The 13392-nt window shown below is 41.9% G+C and overlaps 1 protein-coding gene across 1 annotated transcript in view; it reads left to right on the forward strand.

Moving 5' to 3' along the window:
- Positions 1–13392, forward strand: part of LOC141145678 (uncharacterized) — a 703163-nt gene that overhangs the window by 350199 nt on the left and 339572 nt on the right. The window lies entirely within an intron of this gene.

Genomic DNA, 13392 nt, shown 5'->3' on the forward strand with positions numbered 1-13392 from the left:
ATCATGGCTCAGTGGGCCATCATTTTTGTATGGTTATGCTATGGTTCCCATGTACGCAGATCTGCTTGCAAGGAGCTTTAATGCAATCGCCATGAGGTGGCCAGTCTCTTGGTGAGGCATAAACAAACATCCCTGATAGGGCGAACAGATCTGCCGCGTCCACGGGAAGGTTTCCGCAATAAACGGTCTTCCACAGACGTCTGTATGTGCGAATACACTCACATGAACGTATTACAGGAAAACTGACACCGGGGGACATCTGACAACTAGGGATGAGCCCGATGTTCGAGTCTAACGTAAGTTGGACTCAAACATCAGGTGTTCACCTGTTCACCGAATAGCGAACAATTTGGGGTGTTCGCGGCAAATTCGAAAGCCGCGGAACACCCTTTAAAAGTCTATGGGAGAAATCAAAAGTGCTAATTTTAAAGGCTTATATGAATGGTATTGTCATAAAAAGTGTTTGGGGACCTGGGTCCTGCCCCAGGGGACATGTATCAATGCAAAAAAGTTTTAAAAATGGCCGTGAGCAGTGATTTTAATAATGCTTGACGTGAAACAATAAAAGTGAAATATTCCTTTAAATTTCGTACCTGGGGGGTGTCTATAGTATGCCTGTAAAGTAGCGCGTGTTTCCCATGTTTAGAACAGTCTGAGAGCAAAATGACATTTCAAAGGAAAAAAAGTCATTTAAAAGTACTATAATGAATTGTCGGTCCCGGCAATACAGATAAAAGAAGTCACTGAAATTTAAAAAAAAATTGCGTTGGGGACCCCCAAATTTCATACCAGGCCCTTCAGGTCTGGTATGGATATTAAGGGGAACCACGTGCCAAAATTAAATAAAAAAAAAAAAATAATGGCGTGGGGGTCCCCCTCAAAATCCATACCAGGCTAACCCAAAGCACCCTCCCAATGTTGAGGGCATGTGGCCTGGTACAGTTCAGGGGGGGCGCTCTCTCATTCCCCCCTCTTTTCTTGCGGCCTGCCAGGTTACGTGCTCGGATAAGGGTCTGGTATGGATTTTTGGGGGGACCCCACACCATAATCAGGTCTGGAATGGATTTTGAGGGGGACCCCCCACATAATTTTTTTTTTAAAACGGCCGTTTTTGAAACTTTTTTTGCATTGATACATGTCCCCTGGGGCAGGACCCCAAACACATTTTATGACAATAACCTGCATATAAGCCTTTAAAATTAGCACTTTTGATTATTCATGTTCGAGTCCCATAGACTTTAACGGTGTTCGCGTGTTCGAACAAATTTTTTGCCTGTTCGTATGTTCTGCTGCGGGGGTGTTCGGCTCATCCCTACTGACAACATACATTAATACAAATTTCCACAACAGCTCCTCCTCTTTGTCATATGCTCCCATGTTTTCCTCGATAAATCTTGATCTTCTTCTTACAACTGGAAATGAATCAGTCCTTACAGTCCATGAGTCCATAAAAATAAAACACGGCTTTTCTTGTAGACTCTGTTCTTCAGGAGGGATGACTTAGAGGAGGACATGAAGACCGGTCAGTATGGGATCCTCTGCATCTTGTACATGGGTTGGGCCTCGAGGAGTCTCATCTCAGCGAGGAAGATGTTTACTCGTCCAATCAGGCAACAGTAGCACCTCATCACAGCATATAGAAGGGATAGAAACAAAAACAACATGAGTATATATACCCCTACTTCCTTCAACCATGATCTGCTGAAAAATAAAAAAATCCTCAAAGATTCTCAGACCTTTAAAAGGATTACAACCTTCACTAGCTATAGCTCTGGCTTTGCCTTGAAGGGATCTAACCTTATCCATATGGGCCTGAACTTTGTCACTAGTTTCCCCGATCCAGGTATAACAATCTTTTCCTATTAATTCACAGAAACCCCCTTTGGATGCCAAAAGATAATTATGGGCCATCTTTTAATAGAAGGGTCTTGATCTGCCGTTGTTTCAGTGGGATCTTCCTTGCAGCTTCATCAGTTTCATTGAACAACCCATCCACACTGGATGAGAAATTGTTCAATCGTTTCATAAGCTCAAGCCCCCATCCTGTACGAGCAGGAAACCATGCCCAAACCTGGTCGGATTGGTGAACAATTCCCTTCCTGCCATTTTTACCTTCTCTTGCGCCATCAGATCCTCACAATCGGCCGCGACATAAGATGCTGGGACGAGTTTCACCAGGACACATGAACCTCTTGCATTAGGGAGAGTTACCTTATAAGCTGTAGACCCGCATAAGTAGCAAACTAAAGTTAAAGCACACTTGTGGGCTACCTAGTTGTCCCGATACCCAAACTGGCAAGAACCAGAGCTATTGTTAAAACTATAACTAATTTTACCCTCTAGGAATGTATCGTTAAGTTCTATGGACAAGTGCCTGGAGTTTTTTCTAGTTTTTCAAAATTCCTCATACCAATCTGAACATTATATATAGCATGTACCGTTGTCATCTCTGGGTACTAAAGTTCAGTGGAGATTCAGAGTAGACCCAGCAATTGGTCCTGTTCTCTTTCTTAGCTAGTTGGAGAATACACTAAGCTAAAAACATAAATAAACAAAGATACTCCTCATCCTTTGGTGTAGTTGAGCAGCTTCTTGCAGTGGCTGGCGTGGATCCAGTTGTCTCCTCCATCAAGCTTCTTTACAATGACCCAGTCACCTCGTTGGAAAGAATATAAATCGGTTCTTGTGTCAGGGTCCAGGAGGGACTCATGAACCCTGTGGTGGACCTTTTGAAGTTCATGTTACAGTGACTGCACCTACCCCATCAGCTGAGAATGTAGGCGACAGCTACTGAGGAAAGTACAACCCTGTTTTTGGTTGACCTCCAAACAAACCTCATATGGCGACAACCCAGACATGTGGGAACTCAATGACTGTGGTCACTGCATAACCTGTGTGTGGCTTACCATCTGGGGTGTAATACCTGGAACCATTGACAAAAAGGTTCTTAGCACCTGGGATGCGAGTCTCCTTCATCAGACTGCTGGTTGCTGATTCAAACTCCATCAAAGAAAGACAGTTGAGCAACATGTTGTCCTACTAGGTCACAAACTTGGTTAGAATTAGAGAGGTTCATTCTTACCATTAACACCCCCCCCCCGTTTTCTTCCTCATTACAAACCGGAGGAAGAGATGGCATCCCGGTATGCTAGAATCTACTCCTCACGTTTCTGCTAACACAATTGCGCACCGGAATTCCGACCATTATATAAGACCCATCCGCTCTCACGATACACAGCCCTATAAACGTGTTCGTCAGACAACTACAAAGCACCATGAGATCCTTCACTATTCAAAACAATATTATGGCTTCTTTCTACCTGTATCTAGATGTTACGACAATAATGGGGATGTCTCCCGTTTATTCTCTATCCAAAACTATATTACAGTATAAAACTCCGCAAAAAAAAACTGGAATTAAATTTAAAAACCAAAGTGATTTCCATCATCCTTTCAAACACAAGTCCCTTTGTCCACATGCTTGTTTCAAAGGACACCAAGCCCCTCCCACCAACTTCCTGTTGCATACATCACATCCTGCAAAGAACTTCCTGTTCTCTGGTCAGCTCTAAAAACCTATTCAACTGGTTTATTTTACATATCAATGGACAGGAAGGGGGAGGGGAAGTCTGGCTTCCCTGAACTTCATATTATGTCTATCCAGATACTAAAAAATAGTTATGGCAACACATACCACCTCTGGACTTTATAACGTAATATAGCAAATTTCAACATCTCTAAAAGCCTTTTGTCCAGGAAAGGGTGAAATAAACCCCCATATTGCAAATGGGAGGAAATCCCCCTCGACTCCCGTGTCCCCTCGGTAGTCAAACCACAAGTTTTGAGATCGAAATACCGCACAACAATGCAACAAAAGCCAAAAGCTGAAACTTCTGCAAAAAGATGACTCAAACTCACTAAACGCTGAAACCTGGCCCAAAAGCAGAGCAATTCCACCCAGAACCAAAACTCAGCAGAAACGAAATGGCAGTTTCAACAAATGAAAATCAGACCACGACAACATGGTGGATGAAATCCAGACTACAATGAAATGGCCGACGACATTCGAACCACGACAACATGGTGGATGAAATACGGACTACAACAAAATGGCCGACGACAATCAGACCACGACAAAATTGTGGATGAAATCCAGACTATAACAAAATGGTTGACGACAATCAGACCACGACAAAATGATGGCTGTATCCGGACTACCGCAAAATGGCCAATGACAATCGGACCACGACAAAATGGTGGATGAAATCCAGAAAACAACAAAGTGGTGGCATTAACAATTGAAAAAAAGTCGCTGATCCCACCAAAACCAGCACAAACCGAGATTTCTTCACTAGAAAAACTAAATTTCTCCCCACAAAAACTGACCACACAATTGAGACACCAAATTAACACTTAACCATAGACAAACACTTTAGGCTACATCAACTAGGGCACATAGGAAGACTAAAACACAGGTTATCCAACCAAACAACACATCCAAAAATGCCAAAGTTACATAAAACACGAAATAACATGCCTTAAACAGACAGTGTGGATGGAAAGTATTCAGACCCCTTAAATTTTTCACTCTTTGTTATATTGCAGCCATTTGCTAAAATCATTTCAGTTCATTTTTTCCTCATTAATGTACACGCAGCACCCCATATTGTACACGCAGCGCCCCATATTGTACACGCAGCGCCCCATATTGTACACACAGCTCCCCATATTGTACACACAGCACCTCATATTGTACACACAGCCCCCCATATTGTACACACAGCACCTCATATTGTACACACAGCCCCCCATATTGTACACACAGCCCCCCATATTGTACACACCACACCTCATATTGTACACACAGCCCCCCATATTGTACACACAGCCCCCCATATTGTACACACAGCCCCCCATATTGTACACACATCACCCCATATTGTACACACAGCACCCCATATTGTACACACAGCCCCCCATATTGTACACACAGCCCCCCATATTGTACACACAGCACCCCATATTGTACACACAGCCCCCCATATTGTACACGCAGCGCCCCATATTGTACACACAGCTCCCCATATTGTACACACAGCCCCCCATATTGTACACGCAGCGCCCCATATTGTACACACAGCACCCCATATTGTACACACAGCACCCCATTTTGTACACACAGCCCCCCATATTGTACACACAGCACCTCATATTGTGCACACAGCACCCCATATTGTACACACAGCACCCCATATTGTACACACAGCACCTCATATTGTGCACACAGCACCCCATGTTGTACACACAGCACCCCATATTGTACACACAGCACCCCATATTGTACACACAGCACCCCATATTGTACACACAGCCCCCCATATTGTACACACAGCACCTCATATTGTGCACACAGCACCCCATGTTGTACACACAGCACCCCATATTGTACACACAGCACCCCATATTGACAGAAAAACACAGAATTGCAGATTTATTAAAAAAGAAAAACTGAAATATCACATGGTCCTAAGTATTCAGACCCTTTGCTCAGTATTTAGTAGAAGCCCCTTTTGATATAATACAGCCATGAGTCTTTTTGGGAAAGATACAACAAGTTTTTCACACCTGGATTTGGGGATCCTCTGCCATTCCTCCTTGCAGATCCTCTCCAGTTCTGTCAGGGGGGATGGTAAACGTTGGTGGACGGCCATTTTTAGGTCTCTCCAGAGATGCTCAATTGGGTTTAAGTCAGGGCTCTGGCTGGGCCATTCAAGAACAGTCACAGAGTTGTGAAGTCACTCCTTCATTATTTTAGCTGTGTGCTTAGGGTCATTGTCTTGTTGGACGGTAAACCTTCGGCCCAGTCTGAGGTCCTGAGCACTCTGGAGAAGGTTTTCGTCCAGGATATCCCTGTACTTGGCTGCATTAATCTTTCCCTCGATTGCAACCAGTCGTCCTGTTCCTGCAGCTGAAAAACACCCCATGGCATGATGCTGCCACCACCATGCTTCACTGTTGGGACTGTATTGGACAGGTGATGAGCAGTGCCTGGTTTTCTCCACACATAACGCTTAGAATTAAGGCCAAAAAGTTCTATCTTGGTCTCATCAGACCAGAGAATCTTATTTCTCACCATCTTGGAGTCATCTTCAGATGTTTTTTTAGTAAACTACATGCGGCTTTCATGTGTCTTGCACTGAGGAGAGGCTTCCGTCGGGCCACTCTGCCATAAAGCCCCGACTGGTGGAGGGCTGCAGTGATGGTTGACTTTCTACAACTTTCTCCCATCTCCCGACTGCATCTCTGGAGCTCAGCCACAGTGATCTTTGGGTTCTTCTTTACCTCTCTCACCAAGGCTCTTCTCCCCCGATAGCTCAGTTTGGCCGGACGGCCAGCTCTAGGAAGGGTTCTGGTCGTCCCAAACGTCTTCCATTTAAGGATGATGGAGGCCACTGTGCTCTTAGGAACCTTAAGTGCAGCAGAAATGTTTTTGTAACCTTGGCCAGATCTGTGCCTTGCCACAATTCTGTCTCTGAGCTCTTCAGGCAGTTCCTTTTACCTCATGATTCTCATTTGCTCTGACGTGCTTTCCTAATCAAGTCCAATCAGTATAATCAAACACAGCTGGACTCAAATGAAGGTGTAAAACCATCTCAAGAATGATCAGAAGAAATGGACAGCACCTGAGTTGTGCTCGGAGTCAATCTGTGGATAGTGTAGGAAAGGAACAAAAAGCAACATAGAACATAGACCTGAGTTATGCCTGGGTCAAGTGGTCAGTATGCCTGAAAGGGGGCATACCCAAGTATGAATTGAATTAAAATGAAAAAGAAAAAGGGAATGGGTGGGTGGGACATAAGATCCTACGACCACAGGAAGGAGAAGAAGGAGGGCGGGCTTTATGCAGCCTGACTCCTCCTACAATTACAGGCTGACCTGCGGTCAGCCTTACACTTGTACTCGGAGTCAATCTGTGGATCGTGTAGGAAAGGAACAAAAAGCAACATAGAACATAGACCTGAGTTATGCCTGGGTCAAGTGGTCAGTATGCCTGAAAGGGGGCAAAAATGACCAGTAGGATGAATATGATACCAAATTATTACCCACTGAAAATGCGTATGATCTACTAAATTAACAAACGCTTGTGGTATCTCAAAAAATGGCTCTGGGTCAAGCCCAGAGAAACAAGACGACCTCCACCAGCCCAATACGGGCTGGGATCCCTGGCACAAATATGCAGAACCTGCTCCTATCTCTTATGACCCAAAAAGCCAGGTATAGGCCTGCCTTGAGCACCGAGCTGGTACCCAACACAAAGGAGACCATGAGAATGTGATAGATACGACATGGAAAATATGACCCATGATGAGAAGTCTGCTGATCACAGCAGGAGGGCTACTCAACAGGAACCCTGAGGATGGCTTAATAGAATGCACAGCAAATAAAGAAAGATCTGTCGGGGTCTACCAACAACATGAAATGCTGAGTCCAAACCAGATACGCCCCGACAATGCCGAGCCGATATGAGTTAAAAGAGGCAAAAACCGAACCAAGTAGGAAGGCTACTGAAACTGGCCTAGAGACTGAGAAAATTCGGAATCCACTGAAGCCCCTGAGCCCGCAAAGGCTGCTGGAGCTACCAAGGCTGACTTACCAATACTTCCATGCTTCTGCCAACCCTAGCCAAATGTAGCTAGGAAATAAAAGGTCGAGTGCATTACGACAGGGAAGAACCGCAGTCCCCTGGGTAACCTACTCCGCGTAAGTGACACGCCACTGGGACAGCAACATGAACTACGAGAAAAACGTGAGCATACTGAGAACCTGCGCCAGGAATGTAATCTGCGTGAAGGAACGTGAGCAGCCTAAGCACCGAGGCTGCAAGAACCCGCAACTACATGAGAAACACCGGTAGCACGAGAACGTGAATTGATGAACAGCGTGAGAAACATGAGAACGAAAGTAACCTTGGGAAAAACATGAGAAACCTGGAAAACAAGAGAAACATAAAAATGTGAGTTTATCATAGAAACAAATTGCAAGAGACATGTAAATTGCATGAGAAACGAAATTGCATGAGAAACGTAATTGCATGAGAAACGTAAATTGCATGAGAAACGTAAAATTACATGAGAAACGTAAGTTTGTACGAAATACATAAACAGCGTAAGAACAGATGAGGAGACTTGCCACCGAACAAGCCAATTAAAAACGAACACCTCAATCTGTCAACCCATAGACGTGATGGGTAATTTGCAGTGGTAGAACATGAACAACCCAGCTGTTTGAAAGCAACCAGATAACATTACAGACAACCAGCCCAAGACCTAACACCTGTTAGGTGCAATTCTCAACTAAATTGCCTCTAGTTTATATTGCTTTGCCAAATTTAGCTCTTAAAGAAGCAAGACACAGAATCAGGAGTATCTGTATATCAGTTCTGAGCATAAAAGGTCCCGTGCTGAACTGAACTGTTGCTGCCCTTCTTTATTGAAGCATTTATAGGGCTGGTTACACAAACATATGTTTCAGCAAAATTTCCATATAAGGTAACAAGCAGTATATTTCAACATATAAGGTAACAAGCAGTATATTTCAACATATAAGGTAACAAGCAGTATATTTCAACATATAAGGTAACAAGCAGTATATTTCAACATATAAGGTAACAAGCAGTATATTTCAACATACATCATGCTGGACACTCATCTAGGCGAAAACCTCAAGCTACGTTTTGCAACATATGCTGACACGTACACATAATGCAAAGAAATGACAAACAACTTAAGTAGAACTCTAATCCATTATTTCCAACCTTATCAATTTCCCCCTTTGACATCATCCCCTCCACGATTCTGGGTCCTTGCAAACAAGTGAACAGCCGATACTTCAAAGAGTGCTATCCCTGACCGCGGGTTGTCAGAGGAGGATAAGTCTTCTTTATTTACCCTCATCCCTCAAATCCATACCTGCATCTTATAAGCAAAGAGAATAGAAAAGGGGTGATGTCAAGTTACCCTTTTTGTCATTAGAGTTCCTAATACCTTTCTCTTTCTATTCTGTCTGTTCGTGCCTTAATCTTCCTATATAAGCAACAGTTTATCACGGTAAGCAGTACAAAAGCTAAAATTAAAATAAGTATCGGATTGAGCATCCAATTAAAAATTGCCGTAGCAGTGGGTGACCATCCAGCAAATACATCATACCAATGATGTGTTGTTTCATCTCTTATTTGTGAGGATAAATGTATTAATTTCCCTTTATCTATAACCGCAGATATTAGATTATTTTGAAGGGTATGTTCTTGTGTCTCTATGTGTTTTCTAAGTATTTCGGACTCATTTAAGATTTGCCGTAAGAGCTCTAATGATATTATAAAAGGAGTAGTATCAGTAAGATTATCTACCGTCCATTCTAGATTAAATATTCTATGTGCATCTGGTTCAAAAAGGAAAGTGTCATTTTGCCATTTAAGCATTTTAACATTCTTTACGCATCCTGAAAAAGGGGCCGTTTTATTTAAACTTTCCATAGTTTCCTGATCATTTGTGACTAAACAAATATGTTGTGGTCCTATCTCCATAAATCTGTTTCCTACACCTACTGGTAATCTCTGAAACTTACATATGTTAGATTGATGTTTCAATAAGCAAGGTTCATAGACTGGAGAACTTCTTCCACAGACTATTCCCTTATTAGTTTTAGCACATAGACTTAGATCATGAGTCATGTTTTGTGTATCTACATAGTGTCCATAAATCTCAGGGTACCAAAATTCAGGTAGATCCTTTCCTATCAGGAGTGGCATCACTATTAACTTACACATTACCTGGACCTCCTCCACTTTGTATACATCAAACCTTCCAGCACACCATCTTTCCTCACATTCAACTTCTTTTCCTGGTACTTCAAACCATGTACTTTCTAAATTTAAACCCTTGAAATAGTTCATCCAAGTGCGATAATTCCCTAATCGTAGCTCATCTCGAGCTCTATTAATTTGAATGTGATAAGATAGTGTAGAAAAAGCACATTGAGTAATGTTTATGAACTCCTGATTTGCTTTCCACAACTCCAGACTGGCTAGTGCTGTGTGATTAACCATAATATTGAGATATTTAGTTAATTGTAACTGTCTAATTTGTGTTTCGAATGTTGTAGGTAACCATTTGCTTGTGATTATTAAACTATCAGTTATGTGACTTCCTGCACGTTTCCACTTATTTTGTATCATTTCCATCTGTATCCCATTCATTATTCCCATTCCAGTTCCTGCAGCTCCCAGAACTGTATCATACCATTCTCGGTGATACCTACATTCTGGTAGCTGGGGAAAAGTTACATTAAATTTGATTTTTGTTTTCTGTTGTGATACCGAAACATTTATGCAAGATCTAGGAATAGGAGTTAATACAGAGGATTCGAAGATGGTGGGTAGAGCGTCCTCTATCTTTATATTGAAACCATAATGTTGCCATTGTATATATCCTCCTGTTGTGTTTTCCCATTTCCTTACTGGTACAAAATACCATGCTGTACAAATATAGGTTGCAGATTGATTGGTACTAAGAGGACCTATTAGATTGAATTGCCCACTTCCCCTTGCTGGTCTAGGACCTTTTCCTTTCTGTGATGTCTCGTATTCTTTTGAATTCGGAGTTCTAAGTAACTGTAGTAATTTGTCTTTTACTTCTCTCCATGTTTCAGATGGACCTAACTTATGACATTTATGCGGTGTGTTATTAAAGGGCCATGTTAAATTGTCCCTCCAATGGAAAGTTATGTTTACTTGTGCTTGTGATTTAGCTTTTATCCACACTACTGGTGATTCCATATTCTGCATCATGTAAAAAGGACCCTCCTGTCCTGACACCGTGAAATTTCCTACCGTATACCATTCGTAGTAAGGATATTGTGTTATACTCTTATCCTGATTTACCCATCTAAGATCAGTACTATTTTCATGAACTGTTACATTGATACCGGGAGTCCATGTATAAACAAACATTTGAAAACATTCAAGCACTATTATCATAGTTAGAAGGATCTTCATTCTGCTTCTCTCGGTTCAAGACTCTTTTTGCAGTGTGATGCGTGGATCCAGGCTGCTTTTCCTTCCAATTTCACTGAAGTGGCTGTGGTCAAAAGCACTTGATAAGGACCTTCAAATCTAGGTTCCAATGTCTTTCTGGTGTGTTTCTTAACCACTTCAGCCCCGGAAGGATTTACCCCCTTCCTGACCAGAGCACTTTTTACAATTTGGCACTGCGTCGCTTTAACTGCTAATTGCGCGGTCATGCAATGCTGTAACCAAACGAAATTTGCGTCCTTTTCTTCCCACAAATAGAGCTTTCTTTTGATGGTATTTGATCACCTCTGCCGTTTTTATTTTTTGCGCTATACACGGAAAAAGACCGAAAATTTTGAAAAAAAATGATATTTTCTACTTTTTGTTCTAAAAAAAATCCAATAAACTCAATTTTAGTCATACATTTAGGCCAAAATGTATTTGGCCACATGTCTTTGGTAAAAAAAATGTCAATAAGTGTATATTTATTGGTTTGCGCAAAAGTTATAGCGCCTACAAACTAGGGTACATTTTCTGGAATTTACACAGTCTTTAATTTATGACTGCCTATGTCATTTCTTGAGGTGCTAAAATGACAGGGCAGTACAAAACCCCCACAAATGACCCCATTTTGGAAAGTAGACACCCCAAGGAAATTGCTGAGAGGCATGTTGAGCCCATTGAATATTCATTTTTTTTGTCCCAAGTGATTGAATAATGAAAAAAAAAAAAAAAAAAAAACAAAATTACAAAAAGTTGTCACTAAATGATATATTGCTCACACAGGCCATGGGCATATGTGGAATTGCACCCCAAAATACATTTAGCTGCTTCTCCTGAGTATGGGGATACCACATGTGTGGGACTTTTTGGGAGCCTAGCCGCATACGGGGCCCCGAAAACCAATCACTGCCTTCAGGATTTCTAAGGGCGTACATTTTTGATTTTACTCCTCACTACCTATCACAGTTTTGAAGGCCATAAAATGCCCAGATGGCACAAACCCCCCCCAAATGACCCCATTTTGGAAAGTAGACACCCCAAGCTATTTGCTGAGAGGCATGTTGAGTCCATGGAATATTTTATATTTTGACACAAGTTGCGGGAAAGTGACAATTTATTTTTTTTTTTTTTTTTTTTTTGCACAAAGTTGTCACTAAATGATATATTGCTCACACAGGTCATGGGCATATGTGGAATTGCACCCCAAAATACATTTAGCTGCTTCTCCTGAGTATGGGGATACCACATGTGTGGGACTTTTTGGGAGCCTAGCCGCGTACGGGACCCCGAAAACCAATCACCGCCTTCAGGATTTCTAAGGGTGTACATTTTTGATTTCACTCTTCACTGCCTATCACAGTTTCGGAGGCCATGGAATGCCCAGGTGGCACAAAACCCCCCCAAATGACCCCATTTTGGAAAGTAGACACCCCAAGCTATTTGCTGAGAGGCATGGTGAGTATTTTGCAGCTCTCATTTGTTTTTGAAAATGAAGAAAGACAAAAAAAAAAATTTTTTTTTTCTTTTTTTAATTTTCAAAACTTTGTGACAAAAAGTGAGGTCTGCAAAATACTCACTATACCTCTCAGCAAATAGCTTGGGGTGTCTACTTTCCAAAATGGGGTCATTTGGGGGGGGGTTTGTGCCACCTGGGCATTCCATGGCCTCCGAGACTGTGATAGGCAGTGAAGAGTGAAATCAAAAATTTACGCCCTTAGAAAGCCTGAAGGCGGTGCTTGGTTTTCGGGGTCCCATACGTGGCTAGGCTCCCAAAAAGTCTCACACATGTGGTATCCCCGTACTCAGGAGAAGCAACAGAATGTATTTTGGGGTGTAATTTCACATATTCCCATGGCATGTTTGAGCAATATATCATTTAGTGACAACTTTGTGCAAAAAAAAAAAAAAATAATAATAATTTGTCTCTTTCCCGCAACTTGTGTCACAATATAAAATATTCCATGGACTCGACATGCCTCTCAGCAAATAGCTTGGGGTGTCTACTTTCCAAAATGGGGTCATTTGGGGGGGTTTGAACTGTCCTGGCATTTTATGCACAACATTTAGAAGCTTATGTCACACATCACCCACTCTTCTAACCACTTGAAGACAAAGCCCTTTCTGACACTTTTTGATTACATGAAAAAATTATTTTTTTTTGCAAGAAAATTACTTTGAACCCCCACACATTATATATTTTTTTAAAGCAAATGCCCTACAGATTAAAATGGTGGGTGTTTAATTTTTTTTTTTCACACAGTATTTGCGCAGCGATTTTTCAAACGCATTTTTTGGGGAAAAAACACACTTTTTTACATTTT

The sequence above is a fragment of the Aquarana catesbeiana genome, linkage group LG05, assembly GCF_042186555.1.
Source record: "Aquarana catesbeiana isolate 2022-GZ linkage group LG05, ASM4218655v1, whole genome shotgun sequence".
NCBI lineage: Eukaryota > Metazoa > Chordata > Amphibia > Anura > Ranidae > Aquarana > Aquarana catesbeiana.